The 21,959-nt window shown below is 32.2% G+C and overlaps 1 pseudogene; it reads left to right on the top strand.

Moving 5' to 3' along the window:
- Window positions 1-205: 205 nt before the first annotated feature.
- On the top strand, window positions 206-3,941 carry LOC110639067 (nucleobase-ascorbate transporter 4-like; annotated as a pseudogene).
- The last annotated feature ends 18,018 nt before the right edge of the window (window positions 3,942-21,959 follow it).

Raw genomic sequence — 21,959 nt, 5'->3', positions numbered from 1 at the left:
ATTATAATAATTTTAATATAATTTCTATTCTTATATAATTCATAAAAACAAACACTTCATATTTAATATAAGATTTTGAATGATAATGGTATTCAATTGAGAAGAATTTTTTTTTATCATATTTAATTTTTTAAATATAAAAATTAATTAAATTAAATTTTTATAAAATTTTACTATTTAAATAAAAGAAATTTAATAAAAAATTTAAATTATATAAAGTTAAAAATTATAAATTATTTTTACACAAAATATACAATTGTAATGCGAGAAAACTTCAAATAAATTAATCACAGCAGAATACAAATTCCAAAGGGCAAAATTGGGAAGCCGTGTGAAAAATGTAGTCTGCAAATCAGGGGGAAGTGATAGCTGGTGGAGGGTGGAAGTAGAGGGAAGTCTGTTTCTTCGGTGACACAGCAGCGAAAGAGAAAGAAAGTCGCAATCAATCAGATGCATTTGGTAACTTTCCTAACAATAACAAAATCCTCCAAACAAATTCAGCAAAAAGTTGCGTCGGTCTCATTCTTCGTTTAGTCATAACATTCCCCGCCTATCCTTTTCTTCCTCTCTTCTTCTCTTTTCTCTTCACTCCTCACTCCTCAGAGACACACAGAGAATCATATCTGCGCATGGTACATTTTGGTTTTGTTTCCCAATTCCCAGTATAAACTTTTCTTTTTGTAGTGTTGCTTTTGCGAAAACCTGAGTGAAACACACAACCTTGTACGCTTCTAGAAAGAGATAATGGCGGTTGGAGGGGGAGGAGGGGAAGGCGGCTCCAAGGTCGACGAGTTCGCACCCTTCCCCGTCAAGGACCGGCTCCCTGGTGTCGACTTCTGCGTTTCCAGTGCTCCTTCTTGGCGTAATCTCTCTTTCTCTCTCTCTCTCTCTCTCTCTCTCTCTCTCTCTCTGTTATCAGTCTCTGTTTTAGTTTTTCTGCAGTGGTTTGGCTTGATTCGAGCATTTGGAATCTGGAAAGTCAGCTAAAATTTTCTGCCACTTGGATTCTTGTTGTTCAAATTCTTCGATCACTGTTGACGGATTTCCGCGAGTCTTTTTTTCCTAGTTTTTTAGTGCTTCATTTTCTTGGTCTCAAATTTGTATCTGTCCTATTGTAATTCCGATTACTTCACGATTTTCTAGTATTGATTGCATTATTTTATGTATTCTTTTTTTTTTTTTTTTTTTTTTTTTTAATTCTATTGCTCAATTTTATATATATGAAAAAAACGAAAATATTGATGAATGCTGATCAATGAAATGATGTCAGTTGTTGTTTTTTGTTTTTAATTTTTTTTTATCAAATAGATTCTGTTTGGTAGCCAAGAAAGTTAGGGAAGCAAAAGAACAGAAAAATGAACGGAAAAGTTTTGATTTATTAGATTTGATTTTTCCCCTTTTTCTTAAAACTCTATATTTTTACCGCTTTAATTTAAATGAAAAAACTTATCCAATTATTGTGTCTGAAAATGTTAAAAATCTAGTAGATTTCTCGAGATATATAAGCAATCCAATTACAATTCTATGCTTCGATGGTTTTATCCCCTATTTATCTCGTTTTCCTGCATTTTCCAATTATCCAAACGGGGCTATCTAAGTAAAATTTTACTTAATTACATTTTCTTCGTTTAAAAATATTTTATTGATACATGTATATTTTCTTTTTTTAGCAACTGCAAATTTAATTTTGCTCCACTGGCTAGTTTTGTTTATATTGCTCACAAATAAATGTTCTTAATGGTACACTTTAAGTAACATTTTAAAAGTCATCAAATTTTTATTATCAAGAAAATTACCAATTTGACTTCATATTCGTGCATTCTTCAAGAACATTATTCCTTTGAGTTATTGGTTGAGTATTAATGGTGAATTATAATGGTCAAATTGATAATAAATTCCTGAGCACAAAATAATTTTGTTTAAATTTTCCCCATTGATTGCAGCTTAAGCCATATTTTTAGGATTTCAGCACTACATAGTGATGCTTGGAACTACTGTGATCATTCCATCCATACTCGTCCCTTTGATGGGTGGTGGCAGTGTAATTCAGTGCAATACTTCTATATAGCAGATTTCTCATAATTTCAAATTCGTGATTATGTGATTTGTTTTGATTTGGTCATTCCCCTGATTTGGTGTTAGGGGGATAAGGCTGACCTGATCAACACTTCGCTTTTTTGTTGCTGGAATAAACATGCTCTTGCAGACTTGGTTTGGTACTCGGCTTCTAGTGGAGATTGGAGGATCCTATGTTTTCATTATCCCTGCCATCTCCATTGTTTTGTCAAGTAACAACAACAAAAACTTCACATTTCTCAGTCCGCATCAGGTTGGTTTACTCTCTTTTTTTGTGAATGCATGTTATAGTTTATTTGGTTGCTTTTTCACTTGAAGAAGATGGATGAGAATGCTTTAAAATTGATTAGTATTTTGAAAAGAAGATTAGGAAATTGAAGATTTAGTTTAGAATTGGTTAATCAATGTTTTAATTTATTTTTGTGCTGATGATCTTTGTATTACCCTCCTTAATGGTTTTTAGAGGTTTAGTGAATCCATGAGAGCTATACAAGAAGCACTTATTATTGTATCATTCTTTCAGACGGTCATTGGTTTCTCTGGGTTCTGGAGAATTTTTGCATGGTTAGTTGCTTTACAAGTGTCATAATGGATTTAAGAGGTCTTTAAACATTATCTGCTTGCTATAAGGAGCCATTTTTTGGATGTCTTATGATGTAGATTTCTCAGCTCTCTTGCTGCTGTTCCTCTTGTTACTCTCACTGGACTTGGGTTTTATGCACATGGATTTCCACAAGTAAGAAAGCTAAAACTTCTTGCACAGCAACTGATGATTGCCTGTGTAAAAACCAAAATAACAAGTGCAAGATAGTTCCTGAAAACATTTTCAGTTTGGTGAGAGAAGCAAAACTTTTTCATATTTGTTTGAATTGTTTACCAACCAGTTAACTAACTTCTAGGCAGTCACGAAGACAAGTCTAAATGCTTCAAAACAATTCTGTAACACATTTTCTTTGATTCGTTGATGATGAGTGGAAATACAAGGGAAGATAAAATACCTTCACATCCTTTTTATTTTAATTAATATTGGTAATCATTTTCATTTAATAGCTATAGTTGTCAGGCCAGTGAATCTTGATGATATAAACTGAGCTGATTTGAATTAATTAACTCCTTGCTTCTTTATAACACCCTTTTGTGACTAATTTTATCTCTATTCCTACTGTTGCCAATTGTTTGAACAGATGGCTCATTATAATCTGTACTGCCCTATTTTCTTGATCTCTTAAATTATTTGTTGTGCTGGTGGAACAATTTTGTACGGAACTATATGTTATAGTGCTGCCTTTTCTTCCATTTGGACATTAATTTGCATAATTTTTTCTCTCGACACTTCTAGCTGGCAAAATGTATTGAAATTGGACTTCCAGCATTGGTTATGATTGTCTTCTTATCTCAAGTGAGTGGTGACTCTATTTGCATTCATGATCTACTTCAATTGGCACGATTAATGGTAATCTGGGGAGGAATTATGGATTACCTCCTCAATTGGTTCTTAGGAGGGACATAAAGTTTTGGGCTTCATTTAACTTTCCATTTTATGGCTTTTACTCTTGCTGCTTGTTGATTTAGTGGCATCATAATATTCCTTCGTTTATCATGTGTCCTTAAATTTGGAAAATAATATACCTACTTTTGTTAAGGTTTTATCTTGCTCATAACCAATTCTATTGCAGTTTCTTCCTTATTTGATGAAATCGAGAGTAATCATACTGGATCAATTTGCAGTCCTATTCTCTGTTGCAGTTGTATGGGTTTATGTGGAAATTTTGACAGTAGATGGTGCATGTGATAATAAACCTACAAGCACACAACGTAGTTGCTGCACTGATCGTTCTGGGCTACTTAGTGCTGCTCTTTGGTGAGCTCACATCAAACAACCCATCTTTGATTCATTTGATTAATTCTCTTTACTAATAATGTACACATTATTGTTTCCTGAAATCAACAATATTCATACTGTTTTCCTATATCCATAAGCGCAACATGAAGTGGACTACTAATATATATATACATTTTTTACTATGTACCAGTGGATCTAGTGCAATACTGCAATTGTAATGTGTACCAAAAAGATGGCTTACTATTATAATTTTCAATGAGAACCCAGTTGATAAAAACAGCTTGCAATGCAGCCAATTATCCTTTTGTCACTTCTTTGTCTAACTTTCTGTTTTGCTAGGATGTGATTTGCTGCTGAACATGTTCTCACAATGAGCCTGACAATTTCAGCAATGCATATAGATTTGAAGGTATATGCTTTTTCATTATCAAACATTTTTAACTTTATAATTACCATAAAATAATATGTTATACTCCTCTCATTCATTGCTGTTAATAGTTGTGAAGTTTAATTTATACATACCTGAAGTATTACATGTAGTTTGGAATGTGGCGAGTTTTATCCTACATCAGAAAGAGAATTATCTGACTGTATCATTGCATTCTACTGCTACTAGTTTGTTGATTTGTTATTATTCGTTAAGCTTATATCGTATCTCTTGAGTGAAAATCAGTAAGACATTCAATTATATTTTACTTCCCTTGTATGCAGGATAAGAGTTCCATATCCATTTCAATGGGGACGCCCTACTTTTGATGCTGGTGATACTTTTGCAATGATGGCTGCTTGTTTTGTTGTTGTTGTTGAGGTAAACTTTTTCAAGAGCATTTCGTCATCTATTACTTCTATGAATTCCCAATACAATAAAAGGGCGGCCCTAGTATTGCTTCCGGCTTTGTGAAGGTCAGAGAAGGGTCTATGTTGTAAGTAGTCATTAGTGAGGATGCTCAATACAATGCTTCACTTATTTCAGCTTTTTCTGAACGCAATGATGTAGCTAGCTCTAAAATATTCATGTAGTTTTTATTGTTAATAAAATTGTTTTTAATAATAATTAAATAATTTAAAAACAATTAAAATTGAAATCAAAATTTAAAAAGGAAATAATTTGAATATATATATATATAATAAAATGTAATTCACTTTATTATAAATAAAATTATTTTCAATAATAATTAAATAATTTTAAAAAAATTGAAATTAAAATAAAAATTTAAAAAGCGAAATAATATATATATATATATATATATATATACACACTGCTCTTTAATATATTATAATTTTGGGATTATGAAATTTTTTCAAAACAAAAATGAAAAGGCTATTAATAAGAAATGATAAATATAATTGTTTCCAATTCTTTAAAATAAATATTTTTACAGACCATTAATTTCTACTTATCTCCTAATATGATTCTTATTTTCACAAATTTTATACATATTTCTTGGACCCTACTCTCATTTCATTCCCTTGTTTCTCTGTTTTTAACTCACTGTGCTCTTCCATTTTTCTTGGCTAATCACCACGCTGCTGTCAATCTGAACGCTACATTACTATTTTTCGTTCGTTGGGAATTCTAGAGACTTCCATCTACATTTATTTTTCAACCACTTTGTATTAATCATATATGAAATAAAAAGATGACATGACATGTGTGTTATAATTAACTTACTTTTATAAATAAGAAATGTGACATGTTAATAAAAAGACGTGCTTGTACGGTGTTTACTATTCTACAAAGTTTTTTTTAATATTTAAATACAATTAAATTATATTTATTGTTTTTAAAATAATTTATATGATACTGATGATTTATAATTTTACTTATAATTATTAGTCATTATATAAATTTATTTATATAATATTTATTATTAATTATTTTAATAATTTATTCAAAATAAAATATTAATTTCTAATAGTGCTTAGTTATTTTTTTATATATTTTATGTTAATTAATTATAATTATAATTTTCAATTTTATTTTAATTTATGAAAAGATAAAATTTTTTCAATTTAATTAATTATAAATATAGTTTTAATTTTTAATTTTAATTAGCTGCATGAAAATGTTAAATAATATTTTATCTTTTTTGTAATTTATGATTAAAAGTAATTATAATAAGGATAAAGAAGGAAAAATGTTAGTGAAAGATGAGGACATTAAAGAAAGATGGAGAAATTATTTTGATGATCTATTTAATAATAGTCAAAATGATAATAGCGTGAATTTAGACTACAAAGCAATAAAAAAGAATGTGAATTATACTAGAAGGATTAAACTTTCAAAAGTAAAGGAAACACTTAAGAGAATGAAAGTGGGTAAAGCCTGTAAACGCGATTGAATACCAATTGAAGTGTGGAAGTGTTTGGGACATATGTGAATGACATAGTTAACTAAATTGTTTAATAAGATTCTAAACTCAAAGAAAATGCTTAATGAATGGAAGATGAGTATTTTAGTACCTACTTTTAAAAATAAAGAAGACGTACAGAGTTGTTCAAATTATAGGAGAATTAAACTCATGCGCCATACAATGAAATTATGGGAGAGAGTTGTGGAACATCGACTACATCATGATACTTCTATCTCTCCTAATCAATTTGGCTTTATGCCCGGTCATTCAACTATGAAAGCGATCTTTCTCATTAGAAGTTTGATGGAAAAATATAGAGATGCAAAGAAAGATTTACACATAGTTTTTATCGATTTGGAGAAGGCTTATGATAGTGTTCCAAGAGATATCTTATAGAGAGTGTTAGAACAAAAGAGGGTATCTACTAGGTACATACAAGTGTTGAAAGATATGTATGAAGGTGCAACTACTATTATGCGCACAGTGGGAGAGGATACAAGAGATTTTTCCTACCTCAGTTGGATTACACCAAGGTTTAGCTGTAAGCCCTTTATCTTTTTATATTAGTTTTAGATGAATTGATGAAACATATATAAGAGAGTATCCCTTGGTGTATGGTGTTTGCGAATGATATAGTTCTTATAGATGAGATGGATAAGGAGTCAATAGAAAGCTAAAGCTCTAGAGAAATACTCTAGAGTCAAAGGGCTTTAAGTTAAGTGGAACGAAGACAGAATACATGCATTGCAAGATTAGTGAAGGCAGAATTGGTGAAAGGAAATGAGTTAATTTGGATGGAGTGGTATTGTCCCAAAGTAATCACTTTAAATATCTTGGCTTAGTCATTCAAGTAGATGGGAGATGTGAGGAGGATGTAGCTATAGGATTAAAGCCGGATGGTTGAAGTGAATACGTGCCACGGAAGTTTTATGTGATCGCATGATTTCTAATAAATTGAAAGAAAAATCTTACCGTATAGCCATACGATCGGCCATGTTATATGGTAGTGAGTGTTGGGCACTGAAGGAGTCGTATATGTCTAAGATAAGAGTTACAGAGATGAAAATGTTAAGGTAGATGAGTGGTCATACTATACTAAATAAAGTCTATAATGAGAGTATTAGAGAAAAAGTAGGAGTGGTGCCAATTGAGGATAAGTTGAGAGAAGGGAGATTGAGGTGGTTTGATCATGTGAAACGTAAACATACGAAGGCTCCAATCAGACAAGTAGAGCACATTAAGTTAGATGATAGAAAAAAAAGAAGGGGTAGACCTAAATTGACTTGGACGAGACTAGTACAATATAACTTAGAAGTATTACACATTTCCGATGATTTAACCCAAAATCGTTTAGAGTGGAGAAAGAGAATCCATATAGCCGATCCCAAATTTTTGGGATAAAAGATTAGCTGAGTTGAGTTGAGTTGTATAATAATATAAAAAAAAAAATCTAGATTCTCCAATTGAATCCAAATTCTAAATCTGGTAGAGAAAATTTCAAAACATAGAATCAAAATCAAAATTATAACCCAAAATATTCTATACAGAGAAAGAAACTAATTTTGGAAGAATATAAAAATTTATAATTCACAAAACAACACAAACAATGGTAATAAAACATGCTATAAACAAATTATACATGTTAAATAAACTAGGAAACAAATATTTAAGGCTCTGATACCAATAAAGAAAAATTATAAATACTCAACACATGGATTCAAATACATGAATTTTAACCCATATTTAAACAACCCTAAGATCTCTACCATATTTGTTTTACTAGTCCACCATATAATTAAATGAATAACATGAACTATATAGATTAGTTCATATTCTAAATATGTACCTTATTTATAAAATAATCAATGCTCCACAAATAAATCAAGCGAAAATCTTTAAAAAATGCTAAGAAAAAGCCAATGCACCACCACTCAATGTACACACTTCATATTTTTGTATGTGATTTTCTTCTTTTTCTTTCTACTTCTAATGAAGACAAAAGCTTAGTTATTTATAATGATAGTGCCTTTTGTCTAATAATTGTATCACTTCATATATGTAACCATTAAGAAAAGTTCCATCTCTTCGTCTAGTTACATCTTTTGACCAATGTATATAACTTTTGAATTTTGTTACCTTTTGACAATGTACAAGACTTTTGAATTTTAAATCTAATAGATCTTGGTTGACCCACATGAGTGATCCAATCCACATTTCCAATAGAAATAAAGGCATTGTTAAATGAATAATTCTCTTATAATGCATGATATTAAGAGTTCAAAGATTAATTATTCTTATTTCCTTTAAATATTTCTAAATTATATAAAAAATGAAATAAAAGCTTCATTTAATTAATTACTTATTAAAAATGAAATTCAACTATAATGTTGGCTAAAACGTAAAAAGGGATATGTACCCTTTTATACTAGTGAATACAATTTGAGAGAGCCAATTAAAAAAAAAAATATTATACTTATTTAAGATTTTTTTCATAAATATTTAAAAAGATTAATAAAAGTTTTTAGATGCTAATTAATAAAAAATCAAATTTTATTAAATCTACTAAAAACATTTTAAAAATGTTTGGGCCAATACTACCCTGGTCCCCTTGTCTTTGATACTACACAATGCCAAGCAAACTTGTTGAATATAGCTATTAATTATTACTGTCAATCGGTAATTGATATCTGATGATAATTAATTTATATTAAATACTCAATAAAATTATATTTAAATATTATTAATATGTAAAATAATTAATAAATTAAAATATATATCATATAATTTAATTTATTCTAAAATTAAATATAAAATTATAAATTTATTATATTATTTTATTTATTTTATTATTAAAATAAATATATAATTATTAATATGATATATTGTATCATTTATTTTAATATTAAAATCATTTTTCAATATTATGTAGAAAAAAATTTACTATAAACGCAGCTAATATTAATTTTGTGATTTTATTTATTCTATAATTTATTAGTTGTGATATTCATAATGTCTAAAAAAGAAAGCGTTTTCAAGAAATTGGAACAGCGATGGGAGTATTACAGGAGCAAGGCCAGCGTTCCGATTCGTAGAGTAAAACTGCAAATAGATAGGATAGAGAAGGTTATTTTTGTCAAAAGATAAAAATATATATAATAGTTCTAAAATAGCGCCTATTTTAGAACAGCTACAAACCGCTGCAGTTTGATATTTTATTAACTTTTTATTAGTCATTCACTAATTTTTTAAGAGTTTAACAAATATTTTAATTTAATTATTTGAATATTTATTGATTACCAACTGCTTCCAACAATCAAATTAAATGCTCCATTCATTATTATAAAATAATACCATGAATCTGGCAATAATTGCTCTTTTTTTCTCCCTTTTCTTAAATCTTTAAAGAGAGAAAAAAGGGTGAGTTAATCGTCCATAATTGCATAATTGAAGTTGTTTACAATTCTTAAATTTTTAGATTTGTATATGATATTTATATAATTAGGGATAATTTTTAAATAATATTTTTTATTATTATTTTTATAAAATATTTTTGAAACTATATATTTTAATATTATTAATAAGGGATGATTAATATAATTGTTTCCAATTCTTTAAAATAAAAATTTTTAAAGACCATTAATTTCTACTTATCTCCTAATATGATTCTTATTCTCACAAATTTTATGCACACATTCATTTCATCGTATTTCTTGGACCGTACTCTCATTTCATTCTCCTGTTTCTCTCTCTTTTACTCGCTGTGCTCTTCCATTTTTCTTGGCTAATAACCGCGCTGATGTCAATCTGAACGCTACACCACTATTTTTCGTTCTTTGGGAATTCTAGAGACTTCTATCGACTTTTCTTTTTCAACCACTTTATATTAATCATATATGAAATAAAAAGATGACATGACATGTGTGTTATAATTAACCTACTTTTATAAATGAGGAATGTGACATGTTAATAAAAGACGTGCCTGTACGGTGATTACTATTCTACAAAGTTTTTATTTAATATTTAAATACAATTAAATTATATTTATTATTTTTAAAATAATTAATATGATACTGATGATTTATAATTTTACTTATAATTATTAGTCATTATATAAATTTATTTATATAATATTTATTATTAATTATTTTAATAATTTATTCAAAATAAAATATTAATTTCCAATAGTGCTTAGTTATTTTTTTTATATATTTTATGTTAATTAATTATAATTATAATTATAATTTTTAATTTTATTTTAATTTATGAAAAGATAAAATTTTTTTAATTTAATTAATTATAAATATAGTTTTAATTTTTAATTTTAATTAGCTGCATGAAAAATGTAAAATAATATTTTATCTTTTTTGTAATTTATGATTAAAATTAATTATAGTAATAAGTTTTTATTTTTAATTAAATGCATGAAAATATAAAAATAAAATTTTATATATTTTTCAATTTTATTAATTATACTTACAGTTTTTTTTTAATTTTGATTAGTTATATGAAATATCATAATAATACTATTTATTTATAATTTTAATTAAATGAATTATATTTTTAATTTTAATTTTTTAATTATAAAAATTATTATTTAAAAATTAAAAAATAAATATATAATGGGCCAAACTTACCAGTGCGGGTCAATTAGTTTCGATTCAATCCAAATTTTATTAAAAATTTGAGATGATGTTTTTTTTAAAATTTTAATATAGTAAAATAATTAAAAGTTATTACTAATTTAATTAAAAAAAAGCTTTAATTTTAGCTTAATCAAACTTTAATTACAAGTTCTGAAAATAAATCGACCCTTATTAGTAAATGTGTTAATACTATTTACATTGAATATTTTGCATAAATTTTAAAAGTAAAAAATAAATATCTTAAAATTAGAAATTACTATTTACTTGAATATAAAAATATTATTTTGTTAATCTTTTGTATTGTCATCAATAAAAATGATTTTAATTATATATTTATTTTTATTTTCTTGAAAAGAAAATTATTTTAATAAAAATTACTATTTAGTAATGACTTTTACAATTCATTATCAAATATAAAATTTTAGTGATGTAATATTATTTGTCATAATATTTTTCTTTTTACTACAATTCTTTCTGTTGCAACAAATTAAAAATTTTCACCATAAAATTAAATGATAAATTTTAATATTTATCATCAAATAAGTTCTATAATGACGAAATATGAATTCAATTATGATTAATTTCATCAATAAATAATAAAAATTTGTCATCTAAAATATATTATAACGTTTTTATATTTTGCCATCATAAAGAACTTTTAGGTGATAAAATAATAATGATCACAATCGATTTTATCTACCTTGATACTTATCTTAACAAAAAAAAAAAAATTACATCACTAGAAGTTTTTTACCTCTAAAAATTGATAGGAAAAATTGTCTCCAAAACATTAAATGATAAAGAAGATATTTAGTGACGAATTTAAAACATCATCAGTTATTTTTTCTTATACAATATTAGATAACCATAAAAAATTTTATTTTGCCACAATTATTTTTTGTCATATAAACTTTTGATAACTCTTTCATTAAAAAATATTTAGTGACGACTATTACAATTTAAAATCAAATATAAAGTTATTATTTGTCATAAGAATTTATCATTTAGTGACAATTTCTTTTATCGCAAAATTTTTTTTAAAAAAATTACTATAAAAGTATATGATGAATTTTAATATTTGTCATCAAATTGACTATTTAATGATAAAATATAAATTCATCAACAAAAAAAAATTTCATTTTATTACGATTAATTTCATCACTAAATAATAAAAATCTTTCATCCAAAATGTTTAGCGACATCATTATAATTTGTCATAAATGAATATGTGTAGCGATGAGTATAATATTTCACAATGTAGTGATAAATGTAATATTCCATCACAAACTGTTTTGTTAGGAGTAAACTCATGGACCGAGCCAACACTAGAATTTGGGTTGATATAAAACCTCTGAAACTCGTAGTAAGCCAATTCTCAAACTCACAACTAAGCGCAAACTCAGGGCCCAACCTATAATATAAAATATTATATCTCAATTTGGGGAGTTCAACTCAATCCAATATATAATAAAACAATTTGGAGAGCCATCTCAACCTAGGCATCCAACATATTTAATCCATTTATTATTTTTAAATAATATAATATTTATTATTATCATCACATAGTCTAATAGTAAAACAAATAAATAAATTAATGAACACAATAAAAATAACTAACTAAACAGTATCACAAGTTACAGAGAAAAATGTACATTGCACTTTAAAAGAAAATGCTCATCCTGCAACTTGGGGAATTGAATAGGAATGAGCATTTAACTCAGAGATTTTATATGTTAATTTTAATTATAATTTCTATAACTAACTATTACTAATACAATACTACAATAAAAATGCGTCAAATAAATAAATCACCCAATTTTCACACAAAAGGATAAATTGGAGTTGCACATGGACCCATAATATATATTAGGAGCTAACCCCATGTCTTGGCTCTCTAAAATCTAACATGTTCTTTTATTCCATTTTGCGAGAGTTGGTGAAATATAGCGTCGTATCTACCTTGCAGTAGCGAGAGTCAGATAAATATCACACCATACCTACCCTACAGTGGCGAGAGTCAATGAAATATAACGCTATACCTACCCTGCCCATCTATATCCATATCCATGGAGTTAGCAAACTACTTAATTTGTACCTATATCGGGATTCCACATTCATAATACATATGTATAATCTTCAATTTATCCCCAAGGTAGCACAACATATAAAATTATAATGTAATAGTTATGGAATGCTCCTGATATGATAACTAATTACATATATATAAGTGAATGCATGAGCACACTAAAAAAGATAAAATATTAAAAATAGATAATATTGATAGTATAAAAAACGATAAATATCCAACTCACAAAACTAATAACTCGACAACAATTGGTCTAGTTAGAAGGAATAAAATGGTCAACCTCGATCACTTATATAGACACGTTGATATTTATCATGTGACTGACTCTAAAAATAATTAAATAACCAAAGAAGCAAAATAGAAGTTTTACGATCGTGTCAAAATTTCAGCAGAATTTCCTCTATAACTAGGGCCTAACCACTGTAAGAAAACTTAGTAATTGCCCTCAGACCCACAACAATAATTATAATACTCATTCAAGGCCTAAAAGAAACCTAAGTAATGTCCAATTGTCTAATCTCCAGTTCACATCTCTAACTCCTCTACAATCTAATTAATTATTTACAGTGCTCCAAAAATTATGAAAATATTCTTAGCGGTCCTTTACATTGTTCTTATATTAATTAAATTCATTTTACTTAATTTTACTAAGTCAAAAATATTTTATTAATTAATCAACTAGCCTAAAACTAGTTAAAAACTATACAAGTTGAGTTTGGGTTTACCTTTGCTAATTTTGCTACTTGGAACACGTTTGGAATGTTTAAAAATGCTGGGATTGACTGTAATCTTCACTATGTTCCAGGACGGTCTACCGGGCAAATGGATCTGTTTGAAAACTTGATCCTAAGCGCCTATGAATTATCATTAATTGGAGAACACTTTCGAAATGCCCATGAGCTACTAGTTACAGGTCCAAAGATTGTTCATCAAAATTTCTTCCCTATTGTCTAATATCAACCAATTTGGTTTAGGCCATTCAATTACCATATTCTCTGTCTAACCTCCGATCAAGGCATGGTTGGTGTCAAATCGAAGCTTATGAAGTGTAGATCATGATGCCCGGGTCTGATCATCCAAACTAAACGTGATTTATCAAAAAATGGCTAAATTTGGATAGATCCATTTTCTCTTTCTTCGATTCTACCATCTTCAGCTGCCATAGTAGCTACCGCTTATCGAAAATAAGAGTTAGGGTAGTGTCTGGTCAACAATCACCAAGATCTTCATTGTTGGCTGTCAGGAACGGCCCAAAAATGGCCTTGAAGTTCTATAGTGTTTACTCTCTCTCTCTCTCTCTCTCTCTCTCCCTCATTTTGCATCACTTTACCGCTTGTCATCAATAGTCTGTGGTCGCTAGAGGTTGCTCGATAACAGTCTGTGGGTTGGTCACCAGCAAAGGAGAATGATGTGAACTCAATGCAAGTGTACAGGTCGTTCAAGTAGTATGGAAAATAGATATCGTTCCCTCAAAGAGTTGTATTATAAATTAAAATTTTGAATTAAAATGAACTATATTAAAATTGTAATATAATCAAACAAATAAGGAATTTGGGATTTTGAAGTTTAAAGTATGAAAATACAAAACTTAATTCAAACAATGACTAATTTTCTCTATTCAATCCAATCTATGAAGATTATGTGTTTCAAGAAAATTAATTCTAAAATCCTTTGAAATCTCTTTTGAGTGAGACAAAGAGTGCCTTGATTATTTAAATCTTACTTTCGTGGAGTTTAAAATTAACCACAACCCATTAAAATTTTTAATTAATGTATAAAAACCCCCCCTTAATCCTTAGTATATTTCTAGATTTAAATTAATTAAGTCCAATTTCTTGATTATCTATCACTTGGCTTTCTTCTTTTAGTCCTTTAGCCAAGGATTAAAAATAAAATTTAATGGGATTCTATACTAAGCATGTCATAAAGCACACAAGAAATGAATAAACTTCATAAAATTCATAAAATCTGGACTAATTGAATTCAAATCCACAAAATAACTCAAATATTACATCCCTAACTCTAGAATATTAAAGAAATACTCACTATTCGTGTTCAATACAAGAGATTCTAAGCAAAAGAAGAAATAAAACATGAAAAGTAAACTAAAATTGAAACCCTATGTTTGGCATGAAGAAATGATGAAGAAAAAAAATCCAAGCTTTTCAGGCCAAAAATGGCGGGTGTCTGTTACTTTCTCTCTCCTCCTTCAAAATGTTTCTTTTTATAGCAAAAATGATATAAGGGGGCTTAAATACCCCTTGACAAAACCCTAGTGTCGACACCATATTTTAGCCAATCCCCGAAGTCAATGAACTTTGAAAATCGACCCCCAACTGACCTTCTTCGGTTACAAGTGACTTGATTAGGAAATAAACTGATCCCACATCTAATCAAATCTCACTTCCGATCTCTCAACAAAGGAGATCACACCAATATCAGGTCCCCATGCCATTCAACCTCATTTCCGATCTCTCAATAAAGGAAATCAAACTAGCATCAGGTCTTCGTGTCATCTGATCTTATTTTCGATCTCTCCTTTATAAATATTGTGGATAATCGTTTAATGAAGTTAAGGTTGTAGTTCGACTTAATGGTGTTTCCGATCTTAAGTGTTCAAATCAAGTTTCCAATTTTAATGACCTAAAGTTCTATCCGTTGTTTCTTCTCGGCTTAGGCCGATCTCATGCTTACAATGTTTTTCCGACCTCTTATACATAGATTAATAATCGCTTTCAAGTTTGATGTTCTAACATGTTCAAACAATCAGGCGCTTGTACAACTTAGATACTTTCCGATCTCATCAAGTCATTGAATAAAAGAGAGAATTTCATTTCATTTCAAAGTAAAAAATACAAGTCATTCGGTTGGAGGATCACCCCCAGCCTGTTCTACATTTCGCTCACCCTCTCTATCTCCTTCAGTTTCCTCCTTGCTCTCTTCTTCGTCTTAAGGAGCCAGGTCCACCATCCAGGAGAAGTCCTCCTCAGGATAACGCCTCCTGAGCTTGGCCAAAAGGTCACCATGAGCGTTCACATAAGCACCAGTCTCCCTCGTCACTGCCTCTTCTTCTTTCGCTCTAAGTTCTTCAGTGAGGCGAGCGACATCAACAGTTCATAGCGCCCAAGCTTCTTCGATTTCATGAGCCTGCTCGGTTAATTTATCCTCATAGGATTTCATCCGACCCTCAATTTCAGCTATATAATCCTGGGCGGATGAAAGTTGAGCTGGGGCGGAAGCTACATCCTGGACCTCCTTCAGGATCTCCTGCCTCAGATGATGAGCCTTTTCCCTGATTATATGTTGGTTCACCAAGCTTTCTACGCTTAAACTCATCGTCTAGGCCAGGAGATCGTCTATGCTACCCGGGGTCAACCTATTTTGATCCTCCTAAAGGCATATGGTAGCACCCAGAACTTTGGCTAAGCCCGGATTCTCCCGTACAGATCGGTTCTTCTCCAAGGAGTGAATGAGGACATGGGCGCCATGGGAAAGGGTCCTCGTAGTAGGTTGGGAAGGACCACCTTCCGCACTCGAAGGAGTAGGTGGAGGCGATGGTTCTTCTTATCAAGGAGGAGATCGAGCTACTTCTATTTCAAGGATTGGCTATCCCGAGGGTCGGGATGAGCCTCCCGGCACCTCTCCTGAATCATGCCTTGGCGTTTGTGAGGCCTCAGTGTGCTTCATTTCCCGCACCTTCCTGGAGACCTCCCTCTTACGCTTTCGGCTCTCTTTGGAAGCCTCTCTGCCTGCCATACCTGCACAAAGAAAAGTCAGTAAGTTTGCTAAGGCCTAGAGATAAGAGATATAGAAAGTACCAGGGCTGAGGTCAGAGAGCTGAAGCTGGTATTCTTCGCCGGTAACCAGCTGCATCATCCAAGGGTGCAGTTTGGCCATCACCACATCTAAGCAGGAGAACTTTTGAGTGGCCGCCTGATCCTTTAGCTCCATTAACATGGCGCCCTCATCCCTACTCAGGGCGACGTGCTTCGAAAGTGGCGGGATCAAATATTGCCAGCTTTGGGGGAAACCTTCGAAACCGTTCGAAATCTTGCTCCTTTACATGAAGAAGCGATTTTTCCAATTCTTCAGTGAGGAGGGTAGATCGGTAAAGAGCCCACAGTGCGGTTTTGCTTGAAAGAACTAGTGCTCGTCATCCTTTCGATGAGTAAGCCTATGCAGCTCAGCAAACATCTTTGCTATAGGATTGAGTCCCTTAGGTCGGCAGAGGCCCCTGAAGGCCACCAAGATCTACTATGAGTTCGGATGTACTTGGCCCACCGAGACATTGTGAAATTTCAGGACGTCCTTGAAGAAGTCATCAAGGGGAAACCGAAGCCCGGCATTTAATTGCTCTTTGTACACCATGATCGCATCATTTTCCTCGAAAAAGTGATCAGCTCTGAGATCACCATGGCATCTGATAAGCTCGAAGGAGTCAGTTCGAAGGTTATACTCTTGACTAATGGATTACAGATCGGTTTCCTGGAGGACCGACGGCAACTCATCCACCGGGAGATTCTCTCTACCCGAGGAAGAGGTCTGCCTTGATTGAGTTGTTCGACCACGAACTAAAGCGGAAGTCATAGGAGGTTTAGATCGTCCACCTGGTCCAACCACTTCAACTTCATCTGATGACCACGAGACATGGACGGAAGGGGGGCTCGCCACTCTCTGACCTTTGGCGCAGCTCATTTTCAAACAAAAATAAAAGAAATTAACTAAGGGAGGGATTAAAGTCCTTACCGGAATGTGATCGGTGCTGGAAAGGCTTGAAGAAATGAGAGAAGGTCGAAGTTGCAAGCAGAAAGCTGAAAATGACATAGGGGAGCAAATGAGAGAGCCTCCCCCTATTTATACCCGTTTAAGCATTCAATGCTCACAGAGCCCCAGGCGGTGCATCGGTAGGTGTAATTTGCCCGCTTTTCTGACGTGTCACGGGAAGGCTCTAGAAACAAAATAAATAAAATGAGAGGAGATCGGATGGCCAAGATCATCAGATTAAGGCAGATGTTCAGTATTACAGATCGGCTAGGGGTGATTCAGTTAGGAACCAGATCGGATAAATACATTAGAGATCGAAAAATAACCAATGCAATAATTAAATGATAACTGTCAAATAAAATTCCACTTCATTTCCAAAAGGTCAGATTACATCATTTGGGCGATCTCAAGAGATCGGATTACACCATTGAGAACCTTTAAAGGTTAGATTACATCATTTGGGCGATCTCTAAAGATCGGCACTACATTCTACCTAGTAAGGACCTATGTCAAAGCCTAGTCTCATGGCTGAATCAAAAGATGCATCAGATCAGAAAGCCAGCCATAGGCGTTGGATAGATGTACAGCTCAGATGTGGGTGACTATGACTCTCATGATGATGGGAGGAGTCATCGTCGATGTTATCGATCAGAACTGAGCTGCAGTCGGGACGCCCAATGTGATGAGGAGCCAAAGGGCGGTCACCGATTTTGAGAGGGAAATTAGTAGTTTTTTCGCCTGAAATCGGTTCGCTGATTATATCGGTGGACCGACTCGAGATTGACACGATCGATATTCTCGATCTGGATCGATAAATTAGTCTGATTCTCTCACTGTCATCAGAGGTGGTTATCATGATTCTCCGATCACCAGGATCGTAAATTTTCAGTCGAGGAACAAAGTAAACAATCGAAAAAAGATTAAGAGCAGTCGCCATGACCGGGATTATTGCCGGAGAAGCTAGAACAGGAGAAGTGAGAAGTGGAAAGAGGAGAAATGAAATGCGGAAAGATGCCCCGTTGAGGCATATATATAAGGAGTCTGAGCATTTATTACTAGCAGAAATCAAAGCGGATGCATCGGTAACCGAAGGATTAAATGCTTTGACTGAAGCAGCTCAGATAGAGGGGAAGATTCTGGAATGGGAGAGATCGGGAGAAGGGCCCGGTATGAGAAATCGGAAAAGGGTCATGATAGAAAGATCGGAAGGAATGGGAGATCGAAAAGCAAGGAGAGGATGAGAAAAGTTCCAATAACCCTTTTTATAATCAGAGCCGAGGTAGTTAAAGCATTGCAGGCGGGATCAAATCTTCACCGCACGCTTCATTTGCAGAATCGCCCACAATGCTGACAGGCGCCAAGACATTTCATGGCAGTCCTATACATCTCAATCTCCACCATTGATTTTTTTTGTAAGGACAAGCCCATAGCCCTTGGATCAAAGAGAAGACGACAGGATCGACGCCTTTTATTCCCGGCCCTCGGATCTCCCTTGACAAGAAGATTTTGAGCCGTTGGATTAGAAAAGAGAAAGGACAAATATTATGAATAGGATCTCAGCCGTCCATTTTGATTCTCTTCAATTCTCAGGCATCAGATCATGTCCTTTAAAATCCAAACCTTCCATCTCCCTCAGGGGAAATCCTGACCCCTCATTAGGAGCACCCGTTCCCTATAAATACCTGCATGCAAAACTGTTGAGGAGAGACGAAAAAAAGGGTGGTGATTATAGTGGAAAGGCTCTGAAACTTGATTCAGTCTTGCTACTATGCTATTTTAAGCTTTCAAAATAGAGAAACTTCAGAAATCAGTTTTCTAAAGTATCTCCATTGAAGGAGTGTTGGACGTTGAAACTCTTCATTTTCAGTTTGTTCACTTCTCTGCGATACCATTTCTCAGTTTCAATTTCGTCTTCATCATCTAAATATCAACCTTTTATTTTTCGAGCTTAATCTCATTCCAGCCCGGTTACTGTCACTTCGGCTCAACCGCATTCTAACTTGGTATTCGTTATTTCAAAGCATGCAATAGTCCCCAGACTATTAGCTCGTAGCTCTACAATATTTGTGTCTCCACAGTTAGTTCAATAGACTCAATCCCCCACAGGTAAGTGTCTAGAACCGTCGCGTTATCAAATGCTCGCTTTTTATTTTCTTCAATTTTCATGCTCGTAATTTTCATTGAGTTCAGTTATGTTAAAGAGCCCCACATAGTTAGTTATTCTCTTGAGTTTACCTTTTATTCATCAGTTCATGTTATTTATTTGTTCTTAGCCTTTATTACCTTCAAATATAGGCATTTTGGTTACGGGTAACGTATAGGTAGTTTAATAAAATATTGGTAGCTGTATCTTAACACGAGAGTTTTTTTAAAGTAATAAAAGTTTGGATAATAAATCGGAGAAAAAGTTATGAAGTCGAACCACTAAACAAGCTCAGGAGATAACCTGGTATAGTGGGGATCGAGGTAAGATCGGATCCCAGACTAGTAAACGAAAGAGATCGAACATTGCCTGCCAAAGAGTACTGTTAAGGCAATCACAAAGGAGATCGGTAAAAATTCAGTTTGGTATCCCCTCCCTAGTTATAAGGTATCAATGGGTTAAGAGAAGCCTCGTTCGGGTTCCCAGCGTCGTCGAATGCTAGAACCCTTAGTCTAAGGTTCTTACGATATACGATCGTAATTAAATTTTAAGAGGTCGGGGGAGAGTTCTTACCCGATCCTCATTCCAACAAAAAACAAGAGATCGGAGGAGAGTTCTTATCCGAGATCCTTCATTAAAACTCTAAATTACCTATTTAAAGAGATCGGGGGAGAGTTCTTATCCGATTCTCAACCAAAAAAATTTTAATAAATATGCGGAGATCGGAGGAGAGTTCTTATCCATTCCTCATGCTTAAATCTAAATTAAATACTTAAAGAGATCGGAGGAGAGTTCTTATCCGATTCTCAACCAAAATTTTAATAAATATGCAGAGATCGGAGGAGAGTTCTTATCCGAGATTTCTCATGCTTAAATCTAAATTAAATACTTAAAGAGATCGGAGGAGAGTTCTTATCCGATTCTCAACCAAAAATTTTAATAAATATGCGGAGATCGGAGGAGAGTTCTTATCCGAGATTTCTTACTCAAACTTTAAATAGATTACCCTAAGAGATCGGGAGAGGTTCTTACCCGAATTCTCTTAAATCCAAACTAAAATATCACAATACGCAAAGTAACCCTCTAGACAAAAAAAACCACTACATAACACCAACTCACTAGGGGTCATCTCATGTACTTATGTATTTGGGTAACCTGAACCAGTGAAAAATCAAATATTTCCTTTTATCTAAGGGATTAACATCATCATTCTAACCCCCTAATTATCAATTTTAATTTATAAAGAGTATAATATTAAATTTGTTTATCCTCATAAAGGGACGAGGCGGGGTGCCTAACACCTTCCCCGCCTGTATATGGACCCCGAACCTAGAATCTCTGTTTTCAAAGTGGTTTTTTTTTAATTAATTAATTTTTTTTTTTACAAATGGTTTCCTTTAATTTCCCTCAAAATTAACGTGGCGACTCCTCACTCTTTCCCACTTCAGTGAAGAGCTTTCGTCCAGGTGACTACAAAATACGTTGTGACACCTAGAATAGGCTAAAAATGGTGCAAGATGAGGTCATTGCATATGTGTAATGATTTGCCACATCAGCTGATTTATGTGAAGATGCATAACTGGTTGAGTGCTTGTGCAGGATCATATGTAGAATTTGGTCTGAGAGTAATGGTTGGAGATGAATTTTCATGGCCTTGCACATCCCTATGCACATTTTGGTAAGTTTCAAACTCTTTTGGTGACATTGCATAAACAGCTGCATGGCCATGTAATGTAACATTCGCTAACTCTGGGTAATTTTTCAACTTTTTATATAAGCGGCTGCATACGTTGTGTAACTTTCAATGGATTTGAAATTCCTTTCATGACATTGCATAAGTAGTTACACAGGTTATGCAATATCCTATGTAACTTTCGATAGGCTTCAGTTGTTTTCCTGGGTTCTTGCCTAAGTGGTTGCATGGTCATGCATGAAGTTATGTAACTCTCAGTAGGTTTTAACACAACTTCTATTTTCTTGATATGAACTACATAAGCTGTTCAGCTCCTTATGCAACCTTTGGCAACTCTTAAATTCAACGATTTTTACA

Source organism: Hevea brasiliensis, chromosome 8 (genome assembly GCF_030052815.1).
Source record: "Hevea brasiliensis isolate MT/VB/25A 57/8 chromosome 8, ASM3005281v1, whole genome shotgun sequence".
NCBI classification, from domain to species: Eukaryota; Viridiplantae; Streptophyta; class Magnoliopsida; order Malpighiales; family Euphorbiaceae; genus Hevea; species Hevea brasiliensis.
The sequence above is the reverse complement of the archived record's forward strand: the minus strand, read 5'-3'. Positions and strand labels throughout refer to the sequence as shown.